Raw genomic sequence first — 9,057 nt, forward strand, 5'->3', positions numbered from 1 at the left:
GCCTGTCTGAAAGTTCAGGCATGTAAAGGGTATCTTTCTAAAAATTAATTTTCTTTAATATTTATCAAAAATCCTACTTCACCATGGAATTGGATTTTTAATAACTATTACAAATAGTGGTTTACATTTTTTTCTAGCTGGTCCCATTCTTGAGATACAGTATTAGTATTTTAAACTGTACTTTGGTTTTCTACATAGGACAACTAGGCTTGTCACAGTGATATTGGCTTATTGGGCCTTGTCACTGTAGGGTCATGTCAATATTACTTTTCTACATGTGCCACTTTTAAATACCATGCATTCTGGGCTTAAAGGCTTACATAGGGGTGACTTGTTAATGTTTAAAAGGAAGGCTTTTTCAAGTCAAAAATTGTTATTTTAACAGGGCGTACTGTAGGGTTTAACCTGCATTAGTCAGGGTACCATGTTTGCTTTGCCACAGTAGTGAATGGCATAATAGTTACTGCAGTACGCTCATGCAATACCAGTGCACAAGTGCACTTAACTTTCAGACCCTGGGTCCACTCTGTACACCATATCCTAAAGACTTATAGGTACATTAAATCTATTGATTGGAAAAAGGCTGGTACAACCGTGATTGAAGGGGGTGCATGGGAACATTACTACACGTTAGCAGAGGTGAGGTAAAGTTATAGATTTCTGAAGCCAGCAAATATATAAGGCCCAGGAAAAGGTGAAAATTCCAAGGTGACATGCAGAAAATGTAAATGATCTAAAATGGGACTGGAAGGAGTGCTCCCTCTAAGTGACCAGCATGCTTGTGCTGCCTTGCTTGTGAGGCTGTTCTCCATTTTTAGAAAGTCAAAGTAGAATAACTTTCTGTTCCAGTCTCTAAATCAGAGCTGTTCCTCTTAAAGAGACTTCACAGTTGCAGTGTCTAGAAATTAGTTTGTACTCACTGTGTGTTGGACTTGGCCCCTTTTCCCAAAAATGTTCGCTTTTCACCCCCCTGTTTTAGGATGTCTCCCCCATGGTAAATAAAATTATATAGGACATGTGTGGTATGAGATGCCCTGTTTAATGTGACAATGCAATGCAATGGTGTGCAGTTATTAACCACCCATTGTAGAAATGTACCCTGATGGAATGCTGTATTCAAAATGGATGCCATGGCTGTACGTTGTGCCACCTGACTGCAGTAGGTTAGCGGTCTAGATGTTAGGTACCCAGCCATTACTGCATTTGGAGGGAAAGCCTGGCACCCAGGGTGTTCTACTCCTCCCCCTGAGCCAGTTAGAACTAGTTTGCCTGAGAATTCTAGAGGCTTCCAGCCTTTCTGGTATAGGTAGAGCAGTAGAGTTGTCATGTGCTGAGACAGAGCTGGGACAGGAACGTGAGGGGACCTGCTGCCATGGGATACCGCCACTTGGGCCTATGTGCTGGACCATGACCCATCTGGAAATCCCCCTACTGTCCCCAGGGCTAGTGGAAGCCCCACTTCAGGAGTTCAGGCTGCTGTTCAGGAGGAGGGCCATGCTGCAGTGGAGGATGGTATCAGTCTACCACCCTGTTTTGATGAAGCCCCCAATGACTGTTGACCTGGCCCAGTAGTGCCTGCTGCTCTGTTCCCCAGGCCCCTGAAGGAGGGCCCTCCTAGGTCCCTGAAGCTGCCGGGACCTTGAGCCACGCAAGCGCTGCGCCCAGAAGCGCCTGGAAGGGAAGGAGCACCTTGGACCCCCAGGAGGTGAGTAGTGTTACCCGGGGGTTCCTGGGGCTTGCTGCTGGGACTGTCTGCCCCTTAAGCACCACAATCCTAAAGCGATGTGCCTAGAAGAAGCGCTGTGTGCCTGCAAAGCGCTAACCTTGCCCAGGAGTGTTGCAGCCTGCTGTGCCCTTGAAAGCGCTGGCCCACAGGAGACTGCCTCCTGTCCCCAGAGCGCTGTGACCAAGCCTGCCCTGCTGTGTGTGTCAACGTGCTGTATTGCCCTGGGAACTGATGCTGGCCCAAGCGCTGTGATCGCTGCTGTGTACTCTAAGAGCTAGAACCCTAAAGCGCTGTGCTGTGAAGACGCTGTTGCCCTGCGAAGCACTGCACTGCTGGAAGTGTTACTGCCTGACCTGCTGGTTCCAAAGTGCTGTATTAGGAGGACTGTGCCCCAAAGCGCTGTGCGGCAGAAGCGCTGCTTGGCCTGAAGGAACTGTTTTATTGGGAAGAACTGTCTTATGCCAGGACTGCTTACAGCGCTGCGTCTACAAAGCTCTGTTTAGCCCCCTGCAGTGGCCGGTGTCCTTGATACTGTTTTCTTTTGGTGCTAAAGTTAACCCCTGGCTTGGGGAGTGTTCTTTGCAGCCTGTCCTTGAGCAGGAAGTGTGGTTGATGCTGACCAGTTGCATAGGAAAGGTTGTCTCTGGTGCACGGACCTAGGCAATGTGACAGTCACTGAGTCTACTGCGTACCGGTGTAGGTTATGCCTCTTACATTTCTAGGCATATGGTGTACTTACCTGCATGAGGTTAAGCCCCAGGTGTTTGAGCCATTTTTATACGCACAGTGTTACTGGCCTAATGAGTTCATGCAGAATGTGCCTTCCTGCCTAATGTTTTATTTCATGCTGACATGCCCAAAGGCTGATGCCCAGTGTTTCTTCCCCTCACAGTGATATTTCTGATGTTCTATGCCATTTTTATGTGCAGTGTTCCTGGCCTCATGATTTAGGCCTATGGCATGTCTATGCCTAATGTTAATGCTGTACGCTTAATGTTCTTTTCGCAGGGGGTGCTGATGTCATGCCTAATGTTTTCCCTGCCAAAGGTATGTGCCCCTGGTATATGTGATTATGCCTGCCTAGGCCTGATATTAAAGTTGCATGCCTATGCCAAATGTTGATGCTAGGTGTTTAAGGTTCCATTTTGCAGGAGGTGCTAATGCCAGGCCGGCTGTGTTTATGCTTAGTGTCCTATGTTACGCTAAAGCCTACTGCTGAGGTTGTGCCAAGGATTCATGCCTGTGTTTTCCCTGCAATTCTGTCCTTGTGTTTCATGCATATTGATAACGTTTTTTTTTATTTCAGCCTGGAAACTCATGGACTCACCTTTTTCTTGCTTTGCCCATTTTCCCTGTAAATAATCTCCCTGGTATCCATTGCCCTGGCGCCCTTTGGCGCCCTATTGTGATTACTGTGCTTTACTGTGTTTTACCTTTGCAGGTTGGAGACAATACATGAGTTATTCTTTTACTTCCAACCCAGTGTTGTGTCTCTTTTGTGGTGTACCTGGTGTGTCGTCTGTGGGTACTGCGTGGATGCTTCACACAGGTCCTCAGGAGTTTGGCTGCCCGCTCTGCTCCATGCTACCCTCCCCCGTAGAATTGGTGACCCCATTTCTAACACTGTGTATGAGTGTGGAGTCTGCACGGCATAGCATTAAAGGTCTTACAGCTATTCTGGAGCTTGGCAAGAATCATTTGTGCATGATTTGTCTTCTGTTTGTTTTTTCACAATTAAAAAATATTCAAATGGAAAACTACCAATGGCGATTCCGGTGCTTAGGAAACACTTGCCTAGTCATTTTGATCTCTCATTTTTTTTTCAGTGAGGTAATTATGTGTAGGATTATACCCAAACACATGTCCTGAACTCCCTGGGATGAGTAGCTCAAGGTGAACTTTACATTTGTGGTGAACTATGGCCAAACTTCAGCTGGCGTGGCTTCTGTTTCAATGCAGAGTGGACATGGGCTAGCAGTTCAAGATGTACTACTTCTTTGGGGCAGTTACAAGGCTGATTGTCATGTGGTGGGGCTACTTTTCAAACAGCACAGGTCACTTATAAATCAATTAAATGGAATGCTATCCGGAGGAAATCCCAGTGGTTCAACTGTACTTCTTCTGGCACCTGACTTCATCGCCCGCCCCACCCATAGACTCCAACAACTACGTTTTCATCAGCAATCTCAACTTCCATCCCAATGACCACAATGACATCACTACCAACCTCCTTGACAGCAAGAGCAATATTGGACTCACCCAACTCATCCACGACCCCATGCACACCGCAGGCCACATGATAGACCCCATATCCACATTTAGGTACAGTCACACGACTAAACTCACGTGGACCAACCACTCCATTGTTCACTTCAACATCACCAGCTGACGGGCCTCTGCTCCCAGTCTGCTCACCACAGCTGAAGCAAATTCTCAACACCACCCACCCCATCTCCTTAAACAACCTAAACCAGAATGTCAGAAACTTCAACAATTGGTTAACCAGCTGCACCAACAGCGTCACTCCAATCACTATCAACATCCACGTAAGGTCCACCAAGCAGGGTAGCTGGTAGACTGAAGACCTCAGAATCGCTAAACAACATTGTAAACAACAAGAACAGAGATTGTGCAACAGCAAGGACACAACCACCTTCAAGACAATCCCTCAACCTCTACCACAGACAGTTGAGAGAATCAAAGAAAAAGGCCTTAGCCTCACAAATAGAATCAAGCTCCCATAACAGCAGAGATTTCTGCAATATCATCAAAGAATTCTCCAACCCCACAGCCGCAACAAAAAACATTACCACCATCTCACAGAAACTTTGTGACAACCTTGCAAACTTCTTCCACAACAAGATCACTAACATCTACAGAAACATCAAACCCCAGCCCTAGACCACCGACTTCTTCAAGCAACATAACGCTGCTACCACCACAGACATCCAACTATCCCAATGGAGCCAGCTCACCCCACAGGACACCTCCTCCATCATGAACTCAGTCCACTCAGGGGCCCCCGCTGACCCATATCCTCACCACATCTTCAACCTAGGCAAAGCTAAAATCAGCCAAATACTCACCACCTTATTCAACATCTCAGCAGCCAGGGCCACCTTCCCCAAGCACTAGAAACATGCAGAAGTCAGCGTGTTATTAAAAAAAACATCAACAGAACCCTGCAAACTCAACAACTACCGACCAAGCTCCCTGCTCCCGTTCCAGGTCAAAGTATTAGAAAAAGCCATCAACCAACAACTCTCCTCACATCTGAAACAGCACTTCCTACTCAACTCCTCCCAAAGCAGATCCTGCAACAACCACAGCACCGAGCCAGCCTTCTTCGCAGCTACCGACGACATCCGAGCCCTATTTGATTGAGAAAAGACTACTGCTCTGATCCTCCTCTCAGCAGCCTTTGATATGGTCTCCCACCAAACACTCATCACAAGGCTGCAACAAAAGGCATCCAAGGAGTCAATCTCAGATGTATTGCCTCTTTCCTCAGCAGAAGAACTCAAATAGAATGACTTCCCCCTTCACCTCCAAACTCAAGGAAATCATCTGTGGAGTACCCCTAGGGTCCTTGCTCAATTTCACTCTGTTCAACACGTATATGATACTTCCGGTCAGCATCACAGAAAGCCCACAGACTCAACATCATATCCTACGCCGACTACACACAACCCATAATCTACCTCTCCGAAGACACCACCAACACCAAGACCAGCTTCAACAACTGCATGACAAACGTCGCCAACTGGATGAAGGACATATGCCTGAAGCTCAACACAGACAAAACAGAGGTACTGATTTTCAGAAACAAAAGCTTCCCATGTGACGCATCCTGGTGGCCTCAGAATTCGGACCGACCCCTACCCCCACTGACCACGCTAGAAACGTGGGCATCATTCTGGACAACAAGCTAAATATGACAACTCAGGTCAACTCTGTGCCCTCCTGCTTCTTCATCCTCCATATGCTTCGTAAAATAGTTCTATGGCTACCCAAAATTTCAAGATGCACCATTGCCCAGTCCCTCATCTCTGGCGAACTGGACTATGGCCCACATCACCCCTGACCTCAGGGAACTCCACTGGCTCCCTGTACAGAAAAGATGCCAGTTCAAGCTCCTGACTCATGTATACAAGGCCCTGCACAACTGCAGACCCGCCTACTTGAGCCACTGCCTGAAGTTCTACCAGCCCACCAGACACCTCGGCTCCGCTCCCCTTTCTCTAGTCATTAACCCCACGATCAACGTAGCAGATGCAAAGGTTGCTCCTTCTCCTACCTAGCAGTGAAGACATGGAACGAGCTACCCTTTGCTCTAAGGACCTTCCCTTCTGTTTCAGAGTTCCAAAAGTCCCTGAAGATCTCGCTATTAACCGCATCGCTGCTGCGGTTATTTTTGCGCTACGCTGCTTTTTTCAAAAAGCCGCGTTAGATGACGAGCTCAGCTCGTCATCCGCACACGACCACCGTGGCTGATGACGAGCTGAGCTCGTCATCAGCATCGAAGGGGTTAAGCCCGGGGTCTCCAACCGGTCGATCGCGAGCTACCGGTAGCTCGCGGAGACCCCGGGAGTAGCTCGCCTAGCCCTTCGCTCTGATTGGAGCAAATCCGTGGATGGGGCGGGCGAAGGGGATGATTTGACGCGATGACGCTCCTCTCCATTGTCTACTCAAAACGCGCTGGCATCGCACTGTCGCCATTGTGCGACGGGTGCCAGCACGGAGCAGTTGGAGACGTGACTTCTCCGCCTCAAGCAGCCTGGAGACGAGCCTTCCACAGCAGGTAAGCAGCGTTATTCCCCTGATCCTTCCGTCGCTCCCATCCACCCTCTCTTTGCTTCCAGCAGCAGCATGCCATGACCCCAGCCGCCCCCGCAGATGCCACCAGGACACCGAAAACTGCTCTGACTCACTCGCGCTTTCCCGGTCCTGCAGAAAGAGGTGACTCTCCCTACCCTCTCCTCAACCCCACCCGAGGGGCCCCCCTCCGCCCGGCGGAGAAGCGGCTGAACTCTAAAGAACACGCGGATGAAAGTCACCTTTTATTTTTCTGCACCAAGCCCAAATAAAGTCCTGCTTGGTGAAGATGCAGAGGGCAGAAAACAGCAGTCTGTCTGTCACCTCGTGGCACCGTGAGAACCCCACATTTCCCAAACACAGTCTTCTGACTCGGAGGTCACACCCTGGAATCCTAGAATCAGCACCGTGACGTGAAGTGCACTATGTTCTTTCATTTCCAAGAGGCTTTGTATGCACCTTGCAGCTGCTCCTAATTCACATTTACTCCTGGTTTACTGTTTCAGCACTGTAAATGACCCCCAAAAACAACTTCCATAGGCAGTGCTAGGCTAGTTACCTGGCGCTCCAGCCACTGCGTCCATAACTGATGACACAGCAGGCCCTCTGGGCCCTGAATGGTGCTCTTTCATATGTTACACATCGACACCAATCAGAATGGGAGCTATTTTTGCCTCTTGTTTAACAGCTGTACTTATTCCAAACAGTCAACTTTTACAAGTGTAACTCAGTTGAAACGCCACCATAGTCAGAGTGCAGATTCAGAGTGAAGAGTGCAGAGTCAGAGTGCAGATTCAGAGTGAAGAGTGCAGAGTCAGAGTGCAGATTCAGAGTGAAGAGTGCAGAATCAGAGTGCAGAATCAGAGTGCAGAATCAGAGTGCAGAATCAGAGTGCAGAATCAGAGTGCAGAGTCAGAGTGCAGAGTCAGTGCAGAGTGCAAAGTGCAGATTCAGAGTGCAGATTCAGAGTGCAGATTCAGAGTGCAGATTCAGAGTGCAGATTCAGAGTGCAAAGTGCAGATTCAGAGTGCAGATTCAGAGTGCAAAGTGCAGATTCAGAGTGCAGAGTGCAGAATCAGAGTGCAGAATCAGAGTGCAGAGTCAGAGTGCAGAGTCAGTGCAGATTCAGAGTGGAGAGTGCAGAATCAGAGTGCAGAATCAGAGTGCAGAATCAGAGTGCAGAATCAGAGTGCAGAGTCAGTGCAGAGTGCAGATTCAGAGTGCAGATTCAGAGTGCAGTGTGCAGATTCAGAGTGCAGATTCAGAGTGCAAAGTGCTGATTCAGAGTGCAGATTCAGAGTGCAGAGTCAGAGTGCAGAGTCAGTGCAGAGTGCAGATTCAGAGTGCAGATTCAGAGTGCAGATTCAGAGTGCAGTGTGCAGATTCAGAGTGCAAAGTGCTGATTCAGAGTGCAGATTCAGAGTGCAGTGTGCAGATTCAGAGTGCAGATTCAGAGTGCAAAGTGCAGATTCAGAGTGCAGATTCAGAGTGCAAAGTGCAGATTCAGAGTGCAGATTCAGAGTGCAAAGTGCAGATTCAGAGTGCAAAGTGCAGATTCAGAGTGCAAAGTGCAGATTCAGAGTGCAGATTCAGAGTGCAGATTCAGAGTGCAGATTCAGAGTGCAGATTCAGAGTGCAGAGTGCAGATTCAGAGTGCAGATTCAGAGTGCAGAGTGCAGATTCAGAGTGCAGATTCAGAGTGCAAAGTGCAGATTCAGAGTGCAGATTCAGAGTGCAGATTCAGAGTGCAGATTCAGAGTGCAAAGTGCAGATTCAGAGTGCAGATTCAGAGTGCAAAGTGCAGATTCAGAGTGCATATTCAGAGAGCAAAGTGCAGATTCAGAGTGCAGATTCAGAGTGCAAAGTGCAGATTCAGAGTGCAGATTCAGAGTGCAAAGTGCAGATTCAGAGTGCAAAGTGCAGATTCAGAGTGCAAAGTGCAGATTCAGAGTGCAGATTCAGAGTGCAGATTCAGAATGCAGATTCAGAATGCAGATTCAGCCTGATGAAATTAGGCTTAAAGCCAATGAAACTGGGCGTGGTGGGGTCTCTCGGAAAAATGCGTGAGTTTATTCGGGTTCAGTAGCTCACGGCGATTTTCACTGACCAGAAGTAGCTCTGACTACAAAAAAGGTTGGAGACCCCTGGGTTAAGCTAATCAACTGGACCCTGCCAGCGTTTGGATACCCTTGTGGGTGACAAGTAGCACTCTACAAATCTACTGACTGATGGATTGAATTACATAATCTATTGTTTTAGTGAACAGTGGATTAGACAGCATTTTTCCTCTGGCATAAACGTTGGTGTGTTCTTCTATGAAGCACATGATTGGACATACATGTATTTGCTACGGAGGAACGCTGCTCCTGGTACTTGGGTAGATGCTATAACATTGTATTATTAAATGTAAAGCCTAGAAGGTACCAGCTATCGTTGGAAATAAATGTTCTAATACTCTTTGTTCCACCTTCTGTTTACAAAATTGTTGTTTACGAGTTCCTACTTAATCGCATTGG

Source organism: Lissotriton vulgaris, chromosome 7, assembly GCF_964263255.1.
Source record: "Lissotriton vulgaris chromosome 7, aLisVul1.2, whole genome shotgun sequence".
Classification (NCBI taxonomy): Eukaryota; Metazoa; Chordata; class Amphibia; order Caudata; family Salamandridae; genus Lissotriton; species Lissotriton vulgaris.